This window comes from Rousettus aegyptiacus, unplaced genomic scaffold (genome assembly GCF_014176215.1).
Source record: "Rousettus aegyptiacus isolate mRouAeg1 unplaced genomic scaffold, mRouAeg1.p scaffold_m13_p_3, whole genome shotgun sequence".
Classification (NCBI taxonomy): domain Eukaryota; kingdom Metazoa; phylum Chordata; class Mammalia; order Chiroptera; family Pteropodidae; genus Rousettus; species Rousettus aegyptiacus.
The window spans coordinates 150,813,625-150,838,452 of record NW_023416306.1 but is presented as its reverse complement, the minus strand read 5'-3'; the positions used below and the strand labels follow the sequence as shown (position 1 = coordinate 150,838,452).

The 24,828-nt window shown below is 39.0% G+C and overlaps 1 pseudogene; it reads left to right on the top strand.

Moving 5' to 3' along the window:
• The first annotated feature begins 8,036 nt into the window (after positions 1 to 8,036).
• Positions 8,037 to 8,155, top strand: LOC118601440 (annotated as a pseudogene).
• The last annotated feature ends 16,673 nt before the right edge of the window (positions 8,156 to 24,828 follow it).

Here is a 24,828-nt window from a genome sequence, read left to right as displayed (position 1 = left end):
AGTAAGAAGTACCTTTAAAAATTGTGCTTTACAAAATAAACTCAATTCCTTCTATGTTAAATTCCCTAGGCGACTCTATTTTAATTTCTAAGCCTAAGGCTAATTGCTCAGTTCTCGGTGCTAAACTATATTGTTGTGCTGTATTTAAGATGTTTGAAGTAAATCGAGAATCACTGCTAAGTGTGAGCTCAACAATAAAACACAATAAATCCGATTTTTCTCCTATAAGTGGTTTCAGCAGCTGTCTTTTCACCTTACCTTCTAAAGATATGCTTATCTCTAAGAAATCTGACCTACTTCCAGAGCCAGGATTGTCACTTTCTCTTGTGTTCCTTGCTACATCTCCTCCACTCCCCCAGTACCTGTTCCAAGCAGGGGAGTGACAGACACAGAAATCACCCAGTCAAGGAAAAGATCGCTGTGGTTCTCGTGATGTCTATGCACTAAGCCATGTTCTTAACTCTCAGAATCTTTTTATTCTTGCAACAGGTAGTTATGACACTCCCAGTTACCTGGTTTTCCAGCCACCATTACTAGAAGTAGCTAACTGGCCATTGGAGGTAAGTTCCCTTCAGAGATGATAAGAGTCAGATAACAGAAAAAGAAAAGATTGAAACCCCTCAAGTTGAAAAATCGCCGTGTCACAATGCAGATGCAAAGAAACACATCTTAATAGCCTCCCAGGGGGTTATGGTCCTGAGACTTCGAAAGATTACACTAGGCTCAAAATAATCTTTTTCAAAGAACAGAGAAATGCATATAATAAAGCTATACACACACACACGTAATGTTTTATTCGGAAAGGGAAAACATTTTAAAAACACTGAAACTTATGTAAGAAAACTTTGTTATGTAAAAGTTAACATTTTTAAACAGCCCATTCCTGGTTACTCTGAATCAATGAAAATGAACCTGGTACTGAAAATGGCTACCGAGCAAAGAATTAGTTGCTAACATTAGTGACATTTGGTGACATCCCAAAGTCCCTTCCTCAAACAAATATTGAATACCTAGTATGTGCAGGATGCTGTGTGAGGTGATGTGAGGAAATAAAAACAAATCAGATATGGTACCTGCCTCAATGAGCCTGGGCCTAATTAGAAAGAAATCTAGGTTAAGATATAATTACCACACAATATTGTACTACAACAAAGTACTTCAGAGCCATAATGGGAGCAGCTTCTTCTGTTTCAAAGGGATGAGAAAGGCTTAAGAGAAGATGTGACTTTTGATCTCAAAATAAGGCACACCTTTTATAGGTGATATTAAAACTTTATTTTTTTTCCCCCGTTGGAGTTTGAACCAATTAAGATAGCATAGGAAGTAAAATATTGCATATAAAACTGAATTAAAGAATGAGACTTGGCCTATGGGCAAAAAAAAAAAAAAAAACTTCCTCATATTTCTCTTAGTCTATACCTCAGGAACTGCGCACAATTCAGAGTAGAGAATGTGAAAGATATCTTAACATCTTGGCCCTACCAAATAGAGAACAATGGATGTGGGAGAAGGGTGTCGGACTTCTCAAACATGCCAAAGAAATCATACCTCCTTCCATAAGGAGGTATAGCCAAGAGAAAGAGAGAGGACCTGGAAGCGTTTCTGCAATACCATTCTCTCTTAGTGAACATTGTAGGAATGCCCTCCCCTCTCCTCAAACATGAAAAGCAGTGACAAGCTTCACAAGCCAACAGGTCTTGAAGGATTAACAGAGATCCAATGGGTGGATGAGAAGGGAGCATTCCAAGTAGAGGAATAAGCTAGAGCAAAGCAGGGAGGGCTCAGTGTACAAAGTGTCTTGGGAAACAGGGAGTAATCACTGAGTTTCTTGGAATATGTCCAAGTTTTCTAACCAAAGGTGGTTGATGCCTTTGAATAAATATTTCTATTCCTCTAAGTCTACGCCCTTTTTTTATTATTATTATTGTTCTCAGTCCTGGATCTAAAAACAGCCCAAAAGTGCTCCACACAGTTACATTTATCTTACTTGGGATTCACGGAGCTTTTCAAATCTGTGGGATTACATATTTTATCAGGGTTGGACATTTTTTCAGTCATAATCCCTTTAACTATTGCTCCTGTCCATTCCCTTTCTCTGCTCCTTCTGAGTCTCCCAACTATCTCCCCACATGTCACGCTGCTGGGTTTTCTGTTGTTGTTTTTTTTCATGTTTTCCTGTTTAATTTGTTTTGATTATTTTTGGATGACCTATCTTCCAAATAGTATACTGCATCCCAATCTGCCATTAAACCCATTCAATGAGTTCTCATTTTTAGATATTGAATTTTCTCAATTTTAAAATATCCATTTGCTTTGCCTTTTTATAGACTATTCTAAATGTCTGGTAAAATTCTCTATTCCATTATCTCTTTTGTCCATTTTTTTTTTTTTACTTTCTTCGATATATTATTAATTATAACTTATTTAAAGTTCTTAACTGTTACTATCTGTACCATCCCATTTCTTTCGTATAATTTTTTGACTTAGTTATCTGTGACATAATCATGCTCTTTAAATGTTTAGTAATTTTTTATTGTCTGCCCAACATTTTGATAAATGACCTACAAAGGCTCTAGATGATATTTTTCCCTCTTTCCTCTTTTAGGCATCAGACAGGAGACTGCTCATCTGAGATTGAGCAGAATCAGGTCTTTGATACAATTTTGGTAAGAGTTTTTATAGGACTCACTCCACTTGCAGCTTACTCCTTTCTTGTTCCTAGGGTGTGACTCTCCAGGGATTTCAGTTACAGCCCGGCAGGTCTTTGTCTCTCTCCTTAAACCTGAAAGACTACAGAAGATTCAGTCTGACCTCCAGGGATTTTCAGTTTAGCTTTATAGCATCCCATCTCACACAGATTCAAAATTGGGTACATATCTTGAAACAGAGCTCTACCATCTGTTCGAGGTCTCTATAGTCTTCAATCATGTCACTCCGGTTTCTCATAAATATTATAAACTCTCTATGCTCCAGCAGCTGGCTTGGGGCAAGCCTGGATTCCAAGGCTCTAGCAACTTCCAGACTTAATAGGAGACCCCACATTAAAAGGGACCCTGGAATCTCAGTATCAATGTACCACTCTCCCTACAGCTTTCAACTGTCACCTTTTGTTTTCAGTTCACCTACACCTGACCATTTTAGTTTTTTCAGTACTCCAGACCACAGGATATTTCACTCCAACTCTTAAAACTTGTCACCTAACTCTTTAGTCATGCACACAGCCTCAGATTCAGAAACTATTTTGTGAGGAAGCAGCCATGTGTACGAGACTCCTAAAATCCCTGCTTTGAGCAGTCCAGTCCCACAGGACACTAAGAGTTTTGCTGATTTCTATGCAACCCTCCTGTCTCCGCTGGTGGCCTCTGCTGGAGTGAAGCTCTGGTCCTCAGCCCAACCCAGAAACAATAACGACCCAGAGGAAATATAAAGCACCACGCTAAGAGCGAACGTCTCCTTTGTTTTCCTCCTGGGTGCCTCACTCTCCTCATCTGCTATCATCCCTCACACTCACACCTGCTTTTCTTGTTATAAAGCAAACAAAACAACTCAGAAAAGCTCTTTCTCCAAACTGTTCCTCTTTTCTTCACTGTCACGTAAGTATTTATATTAATTACAAACAACTTCGTTATCTAGTGGGAAAGTGAGTATGTTCCCCTTCAGCTATGGTGTGCTTCAAATAAGAACCCAGTTGCTAGGAGACCAGCAGACAAACTTCAAGAGACAATTAGTTCCTACTTTTTCCCTCTGAAGTTCTGTATCCAGTCCCAGCCCAGGCTAGCCTATTGGTACATTTAGAAAATAAAAAAGGAAAACATAAACACTTTCCATTCCATAACTTCATAAATGACTTTGCATGTGTTATTAGAGAAATAACAAAACTATTTATTAAAATACAGTGAAATATAGTCTCAACTTTTAAAGTTTTACTTGTAACTTTGCTATCTGCTTTCTTTAGGATGTTGACATGATGTGCTAATATAGAAATCCATATGAAGTTGTAAGGACATTTTTCTTTTCATGTTTCTTTTTCTAGAAATATAAAGGTGATGGGTTGGGCCACAGCAGGAAACCAGAAAAAATTAAAGAACTAGGAAATTCTTCTACATTGAATTTGCAGTGTAAAGACAGCTTGGTTGGTCACTTGGGTTGGATCCCTTAGAAGATGCGGGAATCCAGTTAAATGATAAAGTCCTAAAATATTCACAAAGAAAATATGCAGCATCGATAAACTGTATATTAAATATTATGGGCCACAGGCATGTCTAAATTTGTTCTTTAAGTGGCTGGTGGTAAACAGGATGCTGACAAATTGAGACTGGGCTCTCTAAGTCAACAGGAGCTTCTTAGCATGGCACATCTATAAACAGGAACCCTACCGGGCATCCTGAGCTGGGCATCCTGTGATCTCTGTTAGCATTTTCCGAAGTTTTTCATCTACGACAGGCTGACCTGGTATTATCCTAGGACCTCTCCTTTATGCCTGAAAAAGCTAGAAGGATTGGAGGCACAGTCTAACCTGCAAAGACTAAAATATTTAGTATCTAGCCTTTACATAAAAGTTTGCAGATATCTGCTTTAAATTAATACCTAAAATTAAAATTTTTTAGTCCTTTGCTTAGAACGAAATATTCTTTTACAATAGTTATAAAATGAATCAAAAACATTCATTAACTTCAAGTTTCTTGTTTTCTTCTGGTAGTTCAGTGGTATGTATAATGAATGTTAGTTATTCAACATGACTTTTGTCCCTAGTACAATCTAGCTAAATTGGACATATGTGTGATTTCTTCTCTCACATTATTACTCATTAATTAATCTCATTTTGAATTCTCCACCCAAGAGAGGGGCTATTTCTTTAATTTTTATCCAAATTACATGTTTCAGCCACTCTGGCATCAAATTTCAAAATTATTTCTATTAAACTTCAAAAATATCCATTGTTTTCTGTAAATATTGCACTTTTTAATGCTATCAAAAGCATCGTTGTATTTTTCTGAATATTGAACAGATGACATATTTTCAAGTCTTCCCATCTGTTCCCTTGTCTTTGTTGAATACCTTGACTATTGACTTTATCCAGTCTTCTTTTTTCAGTTTTAATAATGACGTGAGCGCATTTTGATATGCAGACCTACTTATTGGCAGTGTTTCCTGGTTTTAAAAACTCAGAGTTCATTTTCCTGAAGATTTTCTATTCCTTTTCTCTTTTCATCGTGTTTCCTTTTCTGAGCTCCACTGTCATATTTTCTATTTTTATTGTCGTCTTGGCTTGTTCTCATATTTTCAAGAATCTAAAATAAGTAAATGTAATTGTATCACAAGTACATGCAGTTTCAGTATATATTTATCAACAACATAGATTACCATAAATGTAAAAATAAAAATAAATCTATATCTCACTTCAGACATGTTATCTCCAGACTTTTACATAGGCGCATCTGAGAGTAATAGGAATTGTTTAATATTACGAAATATTCCTCAGCCAACATATGTACCTGTTGAGAATATTGTGAATACCTCAGAATTGGAACCATGAATTGGAACACAAAGAGAAGCAAGAAAATGGACACTAAGCACTATTGAGAAGCAACACGTTATGCAAAAAAACTATTCCTTTGAAGCTAAGAGGAAGCATTTGATGAGTTAATGTCTTTTCTCCGTCCTAGGCTGAAATCTCTCCCACATTTGAGGGGTATCCAATTCTAATACGGGTCATTGCACAAACCATAAACCTTCAGGCCACCTTTGGTTTTGAAGACATAGAACAAAAGATAAGGAAAGGCATTTCCGTGAGGCCTGATCAATGTTAGTGAGGAGAGCATGTGGGTTACAAGTGACGAGGACAGCCCTGGGGCATCCTGAGTGCCCTAGGTATTCTCTCACCACGCCATGTGTGTGTGTGAGTGATGAGAGTCCTGTATGTACCCCTCTTGCCCAGGTTTAAGGGTGGTGTTGTGAGTGAGGGACCTATTTCTTTTGGGATACTCCAGCCTTAGGCTGTGCTGGGCATGGAGAAGTGGGAAGAGTAGAATGAGACTTTGAGAGCTTTTCTCAAGCCCAGGAAACCTGCGACAGGTGTCTCAAGTTCTGAGCACAGAGTCCCAGGGATGCGGCAGGACCTCAGAGGAAAACTCCTCCCTGAACAGAGCTGGGGTAGCAGAGGCCCAGCCTGGGTAGTGACCTTCATGCCCTGGCTCAGCAGGAGATACCAAATAGGGATAAGGTGAGTAGAAAATCTGCAACATTCCTGCTAGGATCCCCAAGACCTTTATATGAGTCTGGTAGGGCAAGAGAGAGCCTCAATAATACCAAAATAGAATTCCCTTTCAGTCTAGCCAGATTAGGTTTGATTTGGGACAGTAAGAAAGGAAAGAAATGTGACGTTTCTTACCATTTTATTCAGTAGAATCATAATCCCCTACATAGATCAGTTTGGTGAATCCTGACACTCTCTTCCTTTCTCTCCCTAACAATCATGAAGTGAGGGGAGCTCATGGTTTGGGGAAGAATGGACATCACGGTCTTACCTGCTGGACAACCCTCGAAGCTCCTGGAACTTACTTTGGGGGAGAAATGGTGTGTTTCCTCATCTGGGTGCCATCCCTTGCAGATCACTCAGTGGAAGAATTCCCGGTCAGAGAAACCAGTGCCCCTGCAGCCTCCCTCTGAGCTCAAGCATCGCATCTCCATCCCTGCTCTCTGGTTCTTTCCAGAGTGGCTCAGCCTCCCCAGGCTCTTTCAGCTTTTGCAGAGACAGACTATAAGTGGTAGAACATTTTGCCATCAGTCTGAGGGGAGGAAAATGGAGATTCTGGGCAGAAAGCAATGTGGAACCATTAACGGAAGTTCTCTTTCCTCCGAAGGCCCCCCAGGTTGAAGCAAAGTCTTTATCACTTGCTCAGTGCTCTGAGGACCCCTCTGCTTCCAGAGACTCCCTCTTCACTCCTACCCCAGGCACCCAAAAAGTTCATGTAAGAAACTGTGCTCTGGAGGTCACCTGGTCAATAAGTGGGTCACGCCCAACCTCGCCCATTAGCTCAGACGTTGCCAAGGTTATAAGTCCTGCTCGAATCCAAAACTGGTATTATCGTGGTCCCGGGAGAGCCCCATGTTCCGAGCCACGGCCTTTTTCGCCTTTGGGTTTTCTCCTGGCACAGCTGGCCTTCCCGTGGAGGCGAAACTCAGAGGCAGACAGCAGAGGGCGCCCGCAGCCTGCCGTTGGTGCTCAGGCTGCGATTCCGAGGTGCGGAAACTCTTCCAAGAGTATGTTGGCTTTTCCTCGTGGAAGTTAGGGCACACAGAAGATACACATTTACTTAAGTGAATGCCTCCCAAGGGTCCACTATGGGTTTTCCTTCCAAATCCATCACCTATGTCACCTTCGCATGTTAGCCCAACTTCTCACGGTAGCTGTATTCCTAACAGCGGACAGAAACAGCTTTTGTCTGTTAAATCTTGTTTTCCTCAGAGACTGACAAAGAGAATTTACCTTCTTTCGCAGTAGACAAGCCTTCGCCTGCCCTGGAAATTAAACGTTTCCCTCGTCCCTCCGGGCCACAGGAGTGGTTAATCTGAGGACACGTGGGAAAGCGCAGAGGAACGCTGTTTCAGAGGGGCCTGAGGGAAGCAGCTGTAAGAAGCACCTTTTGGGAATAAAGCTAATCAACTCCTTAGCTAACAATGTGATTTTTAAAAAGGCATTCTTGACCTCAAGATAATCATGCTAAGAGAAATAAGCCAGACAGAAAAAGTTGAAAATCACATAATATCACTTATATGTGGGATATAAACCTAAAAGCAACAAATGAACAAACAGAGACTCATGGACCTGGGCAATAGACTAGTGCTTACCAGAGGGGAGAAGGGAGGTCGATAGGGTAAAGGGATCAAATATGTGGTGACGGAAAAAAATCTAACTATGGGAGGTGAACACTGAACACTCGGTGTAAACACATATATATATGCTTTACAGTTAAAGTGTACAGCTGAAACTTGTTGGATTTCATTAACCAATGTCATCATAAAAAAATAAATTTGTCTATGGCCATGCTACCCTGAACAAACTCAATCCCGTCTAATCTCGGAAGCTAAGCAGGCTCAGGCCTGGTTAGTACTTGGATGGGAGACCACGTAGGAAGTTCAGGTGTTGTAGGCATAAAAAATAAAAAACAAGGGATTGTAAACTGATAAGGTCCTTGCAATCTGTGAGATTAACCAAGGGTTGCCTCACCTAAAAAGGAATAATAATAATAATAAATAAAATTAAAAAGTAAATTTTTAAAAAAGAGGTATTCTTTTTTTTTTCTTTCTGTTTTTCAAGGTCCTCCCGGGTTCCTGATCCTCTCTGTGATATTACAGCGATCTCAGCCTCACCACTTTCAACTCTTATAAGGAGATGCCAAAGAAAAACTCAAAGTTATCAGCGGGCCTTTATGATGTGGGGAGGACATTGACAATGTTTATCAGAGGAACTGAGGCCTGTCATTATCTTGTTTAGACACGAGAGAAAGCCTGGAGGAGGCAACGAAGACCAGGAGGGACCCTGGAAGAAGGGTGAATATGAGGGTTGGATTAAGTGGGGGGCTCATAACTCGCTGAATGACACCTCCCAAGGAGCCCTGGTTAAAACGATGGATCTCAGTCCACGTGGTGGTGTGTGGTGGCGACAGGCTCTGTTCCCAGCCTCAGCATTGCCATCGGTGTCCTCCAGGAGGCGTGTGAGTCACATTTGCACGTGACGCTTTCGGGGATCGCTTGTGCTAAATGATGGAATCGATGTTGTTAAAAGTATTCAACAGACAAACGATTAGTCAAATCTCACAAGATGAAATTTAATTGAGGTCAATGTAAAGTTTTGGGTGCAGAAGGAAAACCCTAAAATGAATAAGTCTTGGGTATTGGGCTCGTTGCCTGTGAGATCCTGTGAGTTAGAGGCGCGCGCGCACACACACACACGCACACCTTATAAATGGGACTCTTAGGCTGCATCATGAGGGATGTGGGATCCAGAATTGGGGAGAGGGGTTCCAGTGCTGGAATACGGTGTCTGTTTCTGGCTCTCACTCTTTGTAGGGGAACAAGTCATCAGGATAGTGAAGGGACTGATGTGGCAACAAGAAGCTCAAAGATTGGTCCAGGGGGAAAGACTGGGAATGTAGAGAGCTCCCAAAAAAGAGTGGTGACACTTGGTGTTTCAGAGGATAGAACCAGGCCCAACAGGCTGCAAGGCACAGTGGCCTAGAGCATTGGGAACCCACAAACCTGTGCTCAGAGACAGCTGAGTGACTCCATGATCTCTGTATCCGCCTGAGCCTCAGCTCCTCAGCTGTCCCCAGGATAGGACAACAGCCAACAGCTGTGAAATGCTTCTTAGCAGAGCGCCAGAAACATTGTAAGTGCTTGATAACGTGTACATCTTGTCGTCATTAGGTAGCAGTTAGACGGAGGCAATTTTGGGTTTAAGTGCAAAAGAATCTTCTAGCACTTGGAGTTTCCTCCCCACAGAGTGCAATCTGGGCAGGTTGTGAACATTCAGGTGGTCATCACACTGAGGATAGACCACGTGCGTGCTTTGCTGCCCCAGCTAGATTGACGGCAAGTATTTCCCTTCACCTCGAGGGAAACTTTGATAGGGATTCCTGCTTTGAGAACTTGTGCTTGGCCTGTGTGATTCCCCGATGCAGCCTGCCTGCTGCAACACTGCAGAATAATACCCAGTCAAAGGGGAGGTGTGGAGAAGTCCCCACAGCTGGACACAGGGAAGCTGTCCCTAACCTGGGGCAGTCATTCACATCACACCCTGTGAATGAGGCTTGGAAGCCATGAAGTCAGACTGGCTGGCCGTGGCTGGGAAGTTGAGAGGCATTAGGTGTCAAGGTGAGATGGGTGTCCGTTTCTCCTCCGATAGCATCTTTCTTAAGGAGTCACAATGATGCCGAGAGATGCTCACTGCACCCCAGCTGAGGGCTTTCCTTGATTCCCCTTCCTGCTGCTCCTGTGGCCAGTTCTTTGGCAAGTTAAAGACTCGGGCCCAGCTTGCAAGGCTTACGGCTGAGCACAAGGCTCGCAGGGGGGAGATGTTTAGGGGCTTACACTGACAGATCTCCCACACCAAGCTCACCTTGGCTCAAGGCACAGGGGCCAGGGCAGCCAGGCTGCCTCCTGTTCCTCCAGATGGCAGGCAGAGGGTGTCACGGCCCCACAAACTGCAATTCTGGAGCATCACTTCCCTGGCAACAGAAGTGCGGCTGTCATTGGTACAGCAGAGGCAGCTGGAGGGACTTTGCCTAGAGCTTTGGTGGCTGGCTCTCTGCCTCAGAGCTGACACCATGCCTGCTCTCTGGGGTTTCCCATCAGCTACCTCCTGCCTGCCCTGCTTACGCTCTTCTGGTAGCCCTTAGGTGGCCTCCTGCAGGTCGACCGTAAGGGCTGCCCCAAATATATAGCAAACCTGCATTCTCGGAAATGAGGTGAGAACCTAGGGAGCTAGCTCTTTCTTAGTCCTTCAGGGTTGGAGGTCCTCTCGGAACCCCAAACAGTAGTCAACTTTTGTCATGTTTTTTGGGTGCAGATTTTTGGTCTTAGTGGGAAGGGGGACTGGAGTGAAGGTTGCTCTCCTCTTCCTCCACCAGTCTCTTCTGATGGCACCCCATGGCCCTCAGACCAGCCAGTGACAACTGGAGGAGAGTGTTTATCACCTGGTCAACCTCAGACACATGGCTGGGGGAGAGGGGCGTGAAAGGGTGGGAAGCAGTGGGGCCTCTTGGTCCACAGAGGAGTTCAAAAGGGTCTGTCCTTAGCCCTGTGACTACATGAGGAATGGGGTAATCATCCTCAGGTGACACTGGTGTTTGTGTTTCTCATGGCTCCTGATGAAACTTCTGGTATTCTAATCTTTTATTTAATTAACTTAAAATTGACATAGAGTGCTCTATTTATTTGAGGTGAACAAACAGTATGATTCAGTATTGGTCTACATTTTGAAATGATCACCACAATAAGTTCATATCTGTCCCCAGATATTAACTTACAGATTTTTTTCTTATGAGAACTTTTAAGACCTAGACTCTTAGCAACTTTCAAACATATGACAGTGTTAATTAGACCCATCATGCTGTACATTAGATCCCATGACTTATTTGTTTTATAACTGGATGTTTGTATCTTTTAAAAGCCTTCTCCCATTTCTGCAACCCCTCACCTCTGACAACCTCCAATCTGTTTAGTGTATCTAAGTTCAGCGTTTTTTTGTTTTTTTTTGGGGGGGGAGGGGTTGTTGGGTTTTTTTTTATTCCACATATAAATGAGATCATATAGTATCTGTATCTGACTTATTTCATTCAGCATAAGGCACTCAAAGTCCATCTGTGTTGTTGTAAATGGAAAAATTTCTTTTTATGGCTGAATAATATTTCATTGTGTATGTGTATATATATGCACACACATGTATATGTACATACATATGTATATGCATATATATATGTACATGTATATATGTACATACCCACTGCATTTTCTTTATCCATTCTTGTATCAATGGGTACTTAGGTTGCTTCCATGTCTTGGCTATTATTATAAGCAATGCTGTAATGAACATAGAGGTACAGATACCTTTTCAAGATTTTTTTTTACTATCCCTTGGATAAATATCCAGAAGTGGCATTACTGAATCATATGGTAGCTCCATTTTTAATTTTTCGAAAACACTCTACAATGTTTACCATGGCGGGTGCACCTATTTACATTCCAACCAACAGTGCACAAAGGGTTCTCTTTTCTCCACATCTTCACCAATATTTGTTATTTCTTTTTGATAAAAAGCTATTCTAACAGGTGTAAGGTGATATTTCATAGTTTTGATTTGCATTTCTCTAAAGATTAGTATACTGAGCATCTTTTTATGTATCTGTTTGCCATCTGTATGTATTTAAGAGGATATCTATTCAGATCCTCTGCCCATTTTTAAATCAGACTTTTATTTTTGCTATTGATGTATGAGTTCTCTATATATTTTGAATATTAGTCCCTTATCAAGTATATAATTTGCAAATATTTTCTCCCATTTGGTATGTTTCCTTATTATTTTGTTGATGGTTTCTTTGCTGTTCAGAAGTTTTTTTATTTTGATGTAGTCCCACTTGTTTACTTTTTCTTGTGTTGCCTTTACTTTTCGTGTCAAATCTAAAAAATTGTTGCCACCACCAGTGTCACAGAGCTTACCGCCTATGTTTTCTTCTATGGTTTCAGGTCTTCTAATCAAGTCTTTAATTCATTTTGAGTTAATTTTTGTTTATGATTTAAGAGAGCAGTCCAGTTTCATTCTTTTGCATGTGGCTATCCAGTCTTCCAACACCATTTATTGATGAGACTGTCCCTTCCCCATTGTTCATTCTTGGCTCTTTTGTTGTAACTTAACTGATCATGTGTGCATGAGCTTATTTCTGGGCTCTCTATTCTGTTCCATTGATCTATGTTGTCTGTTTTTATGCCAGTACCATTCCGTTTTGATTACTATAGCTTTATAATATAGTTCAAAATTAGGGGTGTGATGCCTCCAGTTTTGTTATTTTTTCTCAAAATTGCTTTGGCTATTTGTTTCTTTTGTGGTCCCATATACATTTTAGGATGTGTTTGTTCAGGTTTTCTGAAAAATGCCTTTGGAATTTTGATAGGAATTGCTTTGAATCTGTAGATTGCTTTAAGTAGTGTGGACATTTTAACAGTATTCTTCCAATACATGGGCATGGAATATCTTTCCACTCACGCTTTTCTTTCATTAATATCTCATAGTTTCCAGTATGCAGGCTTTCACTTTCTTAGTTAAATTTATTCCTAGGTATTTTATTCCTTTTGATGAAATCATGAGTGAGATTGTTTTCTTAATTTATGATAGTTTGTTATAATGAATAGAAATGCAACCGACTTCTGTGTATTGATTTTTGTATCCTGCAGCTTTACCGAATTCATTTATTTTGACAGTTTTTTGGTGGAGTCTCCAGTATCTTCTACATATAATATCATATCATCTGCAAATAATGAGTTTTACTTCTTTTCCAATTTTGATGCCTTTTATTTTTTTTTCCTGAGTGCTTCTATGGCTAGGACTTACAATAATAGTACGTTGAATAAAAATGGTGAGAGTGGATATTTTTGTCTTCTTTCTGACCTTAGAGGAAAAGCTTTCACATTTTCACCATTGACTATGATGTTAGCTGTGTGTTTTTCATATATGGCCTTTGTTATATTGAGGTATATTTCCTCTATACACACTTTTGGTTTCCATTTGCCTAGGATATCTTTTTCCATCCCTTCACATTCAGTCTGTGTATGTCCTTACATCTGAAGTGAGTGTCTTGCAGGCAACATATAGATGGATCTTGATTTTTTATCCATTTGGCAGCCACTATATATCTTTTGATTAGAGAATGTAGTCTATTTACATTTAAAGTAATTATTGATAGGTACACACATTGCTATTTGGCTGTTTTATAATTGCTCTCCTTCTCTTGGTCTCCTCCTTTGTGGTTTGATGACTTTGTAGTGGTATGCTTGGACTTTTTTTCTTTCGTGTATCTACTACAGGTTTTATTGCTTTGTGGTTACTATGTAGCTCAGATAAGAACTTATAACTGTTTAAGTTAATAGTAAGCTTGAACACATTTTAAAGCTCTACATTCCCCCTCTTCCACCAATATCTTGTTTCTGATGTCACAATTTACATCTTTTTATTCGGTGTATCCCTTAAAAAATTATTATGGCTATGGTTATTTTTACTACCTTTGTCATTTAACCTTCATACTAGGTTGGTAGGTTATTGATCCACCTTTACATTAAATTACTTGGAATTTTACTATATATTTATATTTACCAGTGAGATTTATACATTCATATATTTTCTTATTACTAATTAGCACCCTTTATTTCAGTTTAAAGTCCCTTTAACATTTCTTGTAAAGCCAATCTAGTAGTGATGAAATTGTTAATCTTTTGGTTGTCTGGAAAACTCTATCTCCCCTCAATTCTAAAAGTCAACTTTACCAGGTAGAATATTTTTGGTTGGAAGTTTTTCTCTCAGCACTATGACTATATCATGCCACTCTCTTCTGGCCTTCAAAGTTTCTACTAGAAAATCTATTCAGAGTCTTATGGTGGCTCCCTTGTATGTAACAAGTTGTCTTTCTTCTGCTGCTTTAAAGATTCTCTCCTTCTCTTTGACTTTTGACACTTTAGTTATAATCTGTCTTGGTGTAGGTCTCTTTGTATATCTAATTTGGAATACTCTGGGCTTCCTGGGTCTGGATATATGTTTTCTTTCCCAGGTTAGAAAGTTTTAAGCTGCTATTTCTTCAATTTTTTTTTTCTCTTTCTGAGACTCCTATAATGAAAAAGTTGGTCTGCTTGGTGTTGTCCCACAAGTCCCTTAAGATATCTTCACTCTTTCACTTTTTTCTTTTTGCTGCTCTGATTGGGTGAGTTCCACTGCCCTTTCTTTGAGTTCATTGAGCTTTTCTTCTGCTTCTTCTAGTCATTGCCCCTCTACTGTATTTTTCAATTTCGTTATTGTACTCCTCAGTTTTCTGATTTCTACTTGGTACTTTATTTTCTATCTTTGTTGAAATTCTCACTTTGTTCATCTACCCTTCCCCCAAGCTTAATGAGCATTTTTATGACAGTTATTTTGACTTTTTTTATTAGTTAAATTACTTATCTCCATTTCATTAAGGTCTTTATTCTGGGTTTTATCTTGCTCTTTTATTTGGAACATATGCCTTTGTTTCTCTTTTTTGCTTACCTCTCTGGTGTTGATTTCTATGCATTAGATAAAATAGCCACCTCTCCCAGTCTTGAAGGAGTGGGCTCATGTAGGAGATGAAGCTTATTGTTCAGCCCTGCCCTATCTCTTAGTTGTCCTCGAACCTTTGCGATTGTCTAAGAAGCCTACTTTATTTCTAGTGGCTCCCAGTAGTTAAAGGTGTGTCACACCTATCAGTGTCCCAAATGGGAGTATTTCAGTCAGCACCTAGATTCAGGATGATTGTAAGCCAGACCTTCTGGCAGCAGCCTTTAAAGTATGCAAATATACTTCTCTCCTGGGAGGACTGGGAGATAAGCATTTTCCTCTACTCCCTGTGTATTGAGCCCTGGGGTGATAGCCAACTAGGAACTGTTTATTTCTTTGCTACTATCCCATTGAACTTATGAACACAAGTCCTGCTGGCCACCAGAGCCAGGTGATCAAGGGAAGTCCCTGGGTGGCAGCCATAAAAATCATGACACCAGACAGGGTGCCAGATGCATGTACAGGCTTCTCAGGAAATACCAGCCCTCTGAAGTATGGCAGAGGGACAGTGTGAGGATAGGTCCCACCCTCCAAAGTCTTTGGAGAGGATGAAGGTTGGCTGAGAATTATCAGCCACTGAGTAAATGTCTCCTCAAATGCCAACTCTTCTCTCATCGAGAACCCGACCTGCCAGCCAGACTCAGCCAGCCATTCTCTACCTATTGAGTAGCAAAGTAGATATCTCAGGCCAGACAACACCTTCACCTATAACACCTTGCCTTAACTCACTGCTCCCTGGCTCAGAAAAACTATCCAGGGTGTTTTAAAGCTTAGGTTGGAGTTTCTCAAAGGAACTGGTTAAGGAAGCATCCATGTCATAAACACTTGGGATGTTTATTAAAATAAAGATTTTGTGCTCCACCCCAGATCTATTAATGCTGAATATCTGCATCTAGAGCTGAAGAATAGGAATTTAAACAACCTCTCAAGGTGGTGCTGATATTTAGGAACCAATGGCTCAAAGTCTTTTATAACTCTAAATTTGGCCTAGGATTGGATAGAGCAGATGTTTCCTTAAATTGAAATCATAGGGAGAACATCTGTATTGTATGAGAGAGAATACTGGAGCACTTCAAAGTCCCTCGTCTACTAAAGGATGCCAAAAGAAGTGGTTTTCTCCTAGTCTTCTGGCCTTCAGGTACACTTCTAGTTGTCTCTGCCAGCCCCTAGCCCTACTCTGTTTATGACCCAGTGCCCATGATATTCACAGTCTAGTTCCCTTTAGCAAGAATCTATGCAAGCAGACCATGCAGGGGACCCATCAGTTGGGACCAATACAAGTGAGAAAGTACAGATTAAATATTGGCTCTGAAATTAAAGGCCTGGGTTTAAGTTTCAGCTCTACCATTCATTAGATAATTTACTTCAAGCGAATTATTTGACATCTCTAGGTTTCAGGTTCTTGTTTTGTAAAATATGGACAATAATAGCACGCACTTAATAGGACTGTCGTGAGGATTCGGTGGGCTAATGCATGTAAAACGATCATTTCCATAATACATATTATATATGATAATATTGTGGAGAAGGGGCCAGAATCTATGACGAATAAGGAAAAGTTGAATAGGAATTTTTTGTCTTGAGGAAGAAATAACATTGGGAAGACCTGATATTTTTCAACTATATTCCAATATATCGATGGTTATTACTTGGGAAGAAAAATTATATTTGTATAATTTGAAGTGGTATTAGTGGGAGTAGTTACAAAAATTAAATGGAAATGAATTTTCCCTGAATAAAATAAAGGCTGTAAAAGAGAAGTGGAAAGATAAAATGTGCTGCCTCAGAAAGTAGTGAGTTCCCCATCACAAGATGTACCCAAACCTAGGTCGCTAAACATATGGCTGGATGATGGAGATTGAATCCTAGACTAGGAGGGAAAACTATAACTTTAAAGGAAGGTCCCTTTCCATTTAGAGTTTGTGACTCATGACTCCAAGTTTATTTAGAGAGCAAGAGTGCACTAGGAAAAGTGAAATATGGCATTTTTGCAAAGTGGTTTCTGGTCTCTTAGCTCTTGACTTCAAGGCCAGGAAACCATCCAATCACCATCGATCAACTACCTCAGAGACAAAAATCTGTTGCCTGCAGCTCACATTCATTGATGCCATTTTTGCCTCTAGAACCACAGAGATCAAGGCTGGTTCCTCCTTCACACCACAGTGTGTCAAATACTTAAAGACGGTGGTCAGTAACTCTGTACTCCCTACCCCTCCTACATCCCAATAGGTCTTTTCTCCTCTGAAGTAGAATTGCTCATTCCCAGTGTCTGTACACGAAGTCCTAATCCAACTGGATTCTTTACTATTAAGCTAGACTGCATTTACAGTGCATGTTTTAGTAGACACAGCCTCATTAATTTGAAATGTGCCTACATTGGGCTGAGTTTATCTTTGTATCTAAAACAAAAGAGTTTGCTAAGCATATTCATTGTCTTAAGATTGAAGAGCAATATTTAAGCTGCCTAAAAGAAGTAACTGTGTTCAAATATCCTTAAGCTCTTGAGAAAAATTACTAGGTCGGTTACAAATCCAACCTATCCCTTCACTAAGATGAGTGACTAAGGGACCACTTAAGGCAACTTTATTAGTCACTTCTAGTTTGCTATTTGAACTTGTATTTTCTAAGCTTTCACTTTCAGAAACACAGGGCAAGTGAGAGTGGAAGCATGGTAGAAGAGTGTGTGTGTGTGTGGGGGGGGGTTGGCTCGGGTTAACAAGGAAATAGATCCCTTGGATTTGGCAATGGGATCCTGAGGATACCAACTCAAAGGTCTACCTATCAGGCTAGTTACATAAATGTGTGCAGTGAGCTGGGAGTTTGTAAGGCATTTGGGAGTGGAGTGGAGGTGTCAGTGCTGAAAGAGGAAACCCATACCCTCCCAAGCCATTTATCTTTTTGCATAGGGAGCTGGATTTTATTGGTAGACAGCCATTTTGTGATGCTTTTATTACATGCTGAATTGCAGAAATGCATAGGAGAGGTGTGTCTGGATGGACTCATTAAGAGGTTAAGAGGAGTGCTAACGAGATCTAAAAAAAATTAAACTGTGTAGGGAGAGCAGCCCATTTAAAAGAACACAGCACTTTGGTTAAAGAAAATGAGTAACAGATGCATCCCCAGGACATGTGATGAGATCCCTTAAGGAATGCATTTATCTAAAGAGTAAGGTACCCAAAGGACATATATATTTTTTGTCTGAGAGATCATTCAGGTTGAAAATGGATCATGAGAGATACAAATTGAAGGCTAAAATGAGCTGCATATGTTTAAAGGTGGGGCTATACCTGGCAGAGGAGCTGTTTAAGAGGCATAATGACATGTGCTCATTTAGAGTAAGTAATGGAAGGAAATTTGAGATGTGCATGTTCAGGTAAGTGTGACTGAATGGGTATAATGAGAACTGTTGAGAGAAGGAGAAGGTGAAAGCTCTCTTGGGTCTCAGGTGCAATGAATTAGATGCACAAAAGCAAGACAGGAGATGTTGGATTTGCAAGAATAGAGGACTGGAAAGGCTAATCTGAAAAGGAATCAAGGGAGCACAAATGCTGGCAGTCCTGGGGAGAGACGGAAGATCTGCAGAAAAGAGAGCAATAATGGGCCAAAGTTGTAGTAATCTTTTCAGAAAAGACAGCCAGTGTCTTCAGTCTTTGAGCTGCAGCTCATCTAAAGGATATAGAGGATAAGCCAGCCTTCTCTATATTCAGCAGCAGAGAAAATGGGCTGTTATGCAGCAGAAAAATTGAGGTAATAATTTCCTATTTGTTTATTTATGTTTTATTAATCTTTTAAAATTATAGTTGACATACAATATTATAATAGTTTCAGGGGTATGTACAACATAGTAGTTCAACATTTATATACCTTACAATGTGATCAGCACAATAAGTCTAGTAACCATCTTTCACAATACAAAGTTAATATGATGTTATTGACTAAATATTTCCTATGCTGTATATCACATCCCATGACATTTATTTTATAACTGGAAGTTTGTCACCCTTCTTCCCGTTTATCTTTTCATGCATCCCCCTATCCCTCTTGCAATAATACAAAGTTCTCTATGTATTAGTCAGTTTCTTTTTTGTTTTGTTTGTATGTTTGATTTTTTAGATTCCACATATAAGTGAAATCATACCACATTTATCTTTCTCTGTTTGACTTATTTCACTTAGCATAATACTCTCTAGGTCCATTCATGTTATCATAATGGTAAGATTTCATCCTTTTTTATTGCGAAGAAATATTCCATTGTGTATGAGTACTATTCCATCGTACAAATGCTCCATCATTATTCATTCATCTACCAGTGGATACCACCTTGGTCGCTTCTATATCTTGGCTACTGTAAATAATACTGTGATGACCATAGAGGTGCGTATCTTTTCATGTTAGTGCTTTTATTTCCTTTGGATAAACACCCAAAAATGAAATTGTTGGGTTGTATGATCATTTTATTTTTAATTATTTTGAAGGACCCCCATACTGTTTTTCATAGTGGCTGCACCAATTTACAATCCCACCAACAATGTGGGAGGGTTCTCTTTTTTCCATGTCCTCACCAACACTCATTGTAGCCATTCTGACAGGTGTGAGGTGGTAGCTCATTGTGTTTTTAACTTGCATTTCCCTGATGATTAGTGACGTTGAGCATATTTTCATATGTCTGTTGGCTATCCGTATGTCTTCTTTGGCAAAATGTCTGTTCAGGTCTTCTGCCCATTTATTAACTGGATTGTTTTATTTATTTATTTTTGGTGTTGAGTTTTATGAGTTCCCCATGTATTTTGGATATTAACTCTGTATCAGATAGGTCATTTGCAAATATATGCTCCCGTTCGGCGGATTGTCTTTTCGTTTTGTTGATGGTTTTCTTCACTGTGTAAGAGATTTATAGCTGTTGTAGTCCCATTTGTTTGTTTGCTTTTGTTGCCCTTGCCCAGGGAGACATATCCAAAAAATATTTTTAACACCTATGTCAAAATGTTTATTGCCTATGTTTTTTTCTAGGAGTTTTATGGTTTTAGGTCACATTCAAGTCTTTAATCTATTTTCAGTTTATTTTTGTATATGATGTAAAAAAACCTGTCCAGTTCTTTTGCATGTATCCGTCCAGTTTTCGTAATGACTTTTATTGAAGGGATTGTCATTTTATAAATTCTTGCCACCTTCGTTGTAGATTAATTAACCATGTAAGCAAGGGTTTATTTTTGGGCTCCCAATTCTGTGCCATTGATCTATATGTCTATTTTGTGCCAGCACCATACTCTTTTGATTACTATAGCTTTGTAGTATAATTTGAAATTAGGAAGCATGATACCTCAAACTGTTCTTTCTCAAGATTGCTTTGGTTTCTATGGTTCCAAATAAATTTTAGGATTATCTGTTCTAGTTTTGTAAAAAAAAAATCATTGGTATTTTGATAGGGATTTCACTGAATCTGTAGATTGCTTTGGGTAGTATAGACATGAGCACAGTATACTTGTGTCATTTTCAATTTATTTCATCAATATTTTATAGTTTTCAGAGGACAGGTCTTTCACTTCCCTGTTTAAATTTCTAAGTATTTTATTCTTTATGATGCAATAGTGAATGCAACCATTTTCTTAATTTCCCTTTCTGATAATTAGTGTATAAAGACACAACAGATATCTATGTTATTATTTTTTTATCCTGCAATTTTACTGAATTCATTTATTAAGTCTAATAATTTTTTAGTGGCGTCCTTAGGATTTTCTATATATAGTATCACATCATCTGCAAATAGTGAGTTTTACTTCTTTCCAATTTGGATGCCTTTTACTTTTTATTATCTGATTGCTGTGGCTAGCAATTCAAATGCTATGTTTAATAAAAGCAGTGAAAGTGGACTTCCTTATCTCGTTGCTGATCTTAGAGAAAAAGCTTTCAGCTTTTCACTGCTAGGTACAATGTTAGCTGTGGGTTTGTCATGTATAGCCTTTACTAAGTTGAGGTATGTTTCTCCTATATAATAACTTTGTTGAGAGTTTTTATCATAAGTAGAGGTTGAATTTGTCAAATGCTTTTTCTTTGTCTATTACAATAATTGTATGATTTAAATCCTTGGTTTTGCTAATGTGTATTACATTGATTGATTTGGGGATATTGAACCATCCTTCCATCCCTGGAATAAATTCCACTTGATCATGGTGTATGATCCTTTTTATATATTGTTGAATTGGTTTGCTAATATTTTGTTGAGAATTTCTGCATTTTTGTTCATCAGGGATAGTGTCCTGTAATTTTCTCTTTTCGTAGTGCTTTTGCCTGGTTTCGATGTCAGGGTAATGCTGACCTCATAGAATGAGTTTGGAAGCATTAATTTCTTTTCATTTTCTTGGAAATAGTTTGAGAAGAATAACTATGAATTCTTCATTAAATGTTTGGTAGAATTCACCTGTGAAGCTGTCTGGTCCTGAACTTTGGTTTGTGGGGAGTTTACTGCTTCAATTTTGCTAGTAATAATCAGTCTGTTCAGATTTTCTGTTTCTTTCTGGTGCAGTCTTAGAAGGTTATGTTTCTAAAAATTTATCCATTTCTTTTAGATTGTTCAACGTGTTGGCATATAATCGTTCATAGTATTCTTTTATGATCCATTGTATTTCTGTGGTGCTGGTTGTTATGTTCATTTCTAATTTTATTTATTGGGCTTTTTTTTTTTTTTGATAAGTCTGGCTAGAAATTTGTCAACTTTATTTACGCTTTCAAAGAACCAGCTCTTAGTTTCATTGATCTGTAGTCTCTACTTATTTCTGCTCTGATCTTTATTATTTCCTTCTACTTATCTTGGGTTTGTTTGTTCTTTTTCTAGTTTCTTTAGGTGTAAAATTAGATTGTTTGAGATTTTACCTGTTTCTTGAGGTAGGTCTGTATACTTCCTTCTTAGAACTGCTTTTGCTCTATCCTATAAATTTTGGAAATTATGTTTTCATTCTCATTTGTCTCAAGGCAGTTCATGATTTTTTATTTTATTTTCTCATATTCATTAGTTGTTTAGTTGCATGTTGTTTAATCCTCATGTATTTGTGTTTTCTAGTTTTCTTTCTTTAGTTAATTTATAGTTTTCTGCCATTGTGGTCAAAAATTATGCTTGATGTAATTTTCATCTTGAATTTGTTCAGTCTTGTTTTATGGTCTCATATGTAGTTTATCCTGGAAAATGTTCCATGCGCACTTGAGAAAAAAATGTAGTCCTCAGTTTTGGAAATGTAATGTCTATTAAGTCAATTTGATCTAATGTGACATTTAAAGCCATTATTTTCTTATTAATTTTCTGTCTGGATGATTTGTCCACTGAGATAAATGAGCTATTAAAGTCCCCAACTATTTATAACTGTTAATTTTTGCCTTTGTATCCATTAATATTTGCTTTACATACTTAGGTGCTCCTATGTTGGTTACATAGCTATTTACGATTGTTATATCCTCATCATGGATTGACCACTTTATCTTTATGTAATGCCCTTCTTTGTCTCTTTCTACATTTTTTGCTTCAAAGTCTATTTTGTCTGATAAGAGTATTGGTACCCCAGTTTTCTTTTCCTTTCCTTTTGCATGGAATATCTTTTTCTATCCCTTCACTTTCAGTCTGTATGTGTCTTTTGATCTGAAGTGAGTCTCGTGTAGGCACCATATAGATGGATCTTGTTTATTCTTATCCATTCAGCTACCCTATGTCTTTTGATTGGAGTATTTAGTCCATTTACATTTAAATTAGTTATTGATAGGTATGTACTTATTGCGATTTTGTTCATTGCTTTTCTGGATGTTTTTGTACTTCTCTGTTCTTGATCTCTTGTTTGCTGATTCTCTTTAGTGTTATATTTGGGTTCTTTTAATTTTTTTGGTGTATCTTTTGTAGATTCTTGGTTTGTGGTTACCATGAAGTTCATATATATTGACCTGTATCTATTTTAAGCAGTCTATTTTAAACTGATAGGCATTTAAGTTTGAACACATTCTCATAAAGTCCGCATAAATGGTGAGGGCGGGGTGGGGCGAGAATTCGCGTAAAAAAAAAAAAGTAAATCGAAGGATGGGTGTAGTTATTTTGTTCTTGCTGCTTTCAAGATTTTCTCTTTACGTTTAACTTTGGCCATTTTAATTATAACGTCTTGATGTAGCCCTCTTTGGGTTTGTTCATCTTGTTTGGGCCTCTCAGCGCATCCGGGGCTTAGATGCCTATTTCCTTCCCCCAGTTAGGAAAGTTTTCAGCCATTATAGGTCTTTTGCCCTTTTCTCTCTTCCTTCTGGTACTCCTATAATGTAAATGTTAGTAGTATGCTTGAAGTTTTCCCATAAGTCCCTTAAATTATGCTCATTTAAAAATCTTTTCTCTTTGTTATTCTGATTGATTTCTACTCTTGTTTTCCAGTTGCTAATCTATTTTTCTATATTACTTAATCTACTGTTGATTTCCTCTAGTGTATTTTCATTTCAGTTATTGTATTCTTCAGCTCCGATTGGTTCTTTTTAAAGATATTTGCTAACTCTTTGTTAATGTTTTACTGTGTTCCTTTATCCTCCAAGGTTTGGTAAGCATCCATGTGACCATTACTTTGAATTCTCTGTCAGGCAAATTTTCTCTAATTCATTAAGGATTTTTTGTTTTTGTTTTTCTTCTTTCATTTGGGATATATTCCTTTGTCGCATTTCAACTGATTTCTGCATTTGTTTCTATTAAATAGATGACATGGCTTTCTCTCCTGATCACAGTGTGAGTTTGTGTAGGAGTGACCTCTGTGTAGGCTGTGTGTACCAGGTGGCTTTGACAGGATGATTAGAGCATAAATGGTCACTCATGGTGCCTGGAGTGCCTTGACAGGTCAGCTGGCTAGAGCTGGGGCTGGCATGGGCCAAGGTTTCCTGAGGTGTGTGGCTCCAGGGGGCTCTGGTAGGCCAGCTGACTGGGGCTGGAGTGGCCACAGGACAGAGCAGTTTTATTGCTATGCCCTAGGGGCAGGTAAGTCTGCACAGGGCCCCTCAGTTATATCCCTCCTTACTGCAGGCTGCCCCATTGGGATAGGGTCATGATGGTTAATATATTTCCACCTCTTCTACCCTTTTCTGTGTGGCCTCTCTCTCCTTTGCTGTGCAGAAGCTGTTTGCTCAGTCCTCAGTTGCTGTCCAGGAGGAATTGCCATATATGTAGGTGTGTATTTGGTGTTTGTGGGGAGTTGAGTTTGGGGTTTTTCTATTCTGCTGTCTTGGACTTGTCTCTAAGTAAAGATTTATTAGCAGTTTGGGGGAAGGCATGAGGACAGTTGGGAAAATCTGGTTGTCTAGTAACTTTGAGGTTGGATGGGTTCTTGGAGAAGTCAGCCAGCTTAGCTGGATTTGGAAGTCAGTGACTGGAATTCACTCTTACTCTGGGATCAGGTCTCCCAGTCTTATTATTACTGGGTGGCCGTACACTGTGGGCCTGACAAACATTTTTTCCACTATCACTTTAAGTCCTGCTTTCCTTAGCAGTGCAGTCATCTAAACTGTCAGCTGTCCAAGATTACTAAGGTCATTCTTTGCTGACCTAATAACTAGGCTCATACCAATAAAAGTCCTGTCCAGGTATCGCAGAAATTAAAATAGTCAAGTGGCACAAAGTTGCATGTAAAAGGGGTTCTAAATTACCTTTCTGGTAAAAAAAAAAAAAAAAAAAAAAGAAAAAAAAAGGTATTTTTCCTAACTTTCTTTATCTATAATTTAAGCATTTCCTGCAGTAAGGTGCTCTGTGGTCAGTTAACCTATCAAAATACTACTCAGAGATCTGGACATACCTAAGTGGAATAGTTAAGTGTAGCACTGTAGTGTCTATTTAATGGGTATGGATAGCCTCCTGTTAACTCTATTCTCCAAAATCTCTGCTTCTAAATCATCACCTGGGAAACTGTAGAAAACAAATTCTAAAGTTCCACCTCAGACCTGCTAAGTCACAGATCCCGGGGGTGTGGCTGAGTGACCTGTGATTTAAC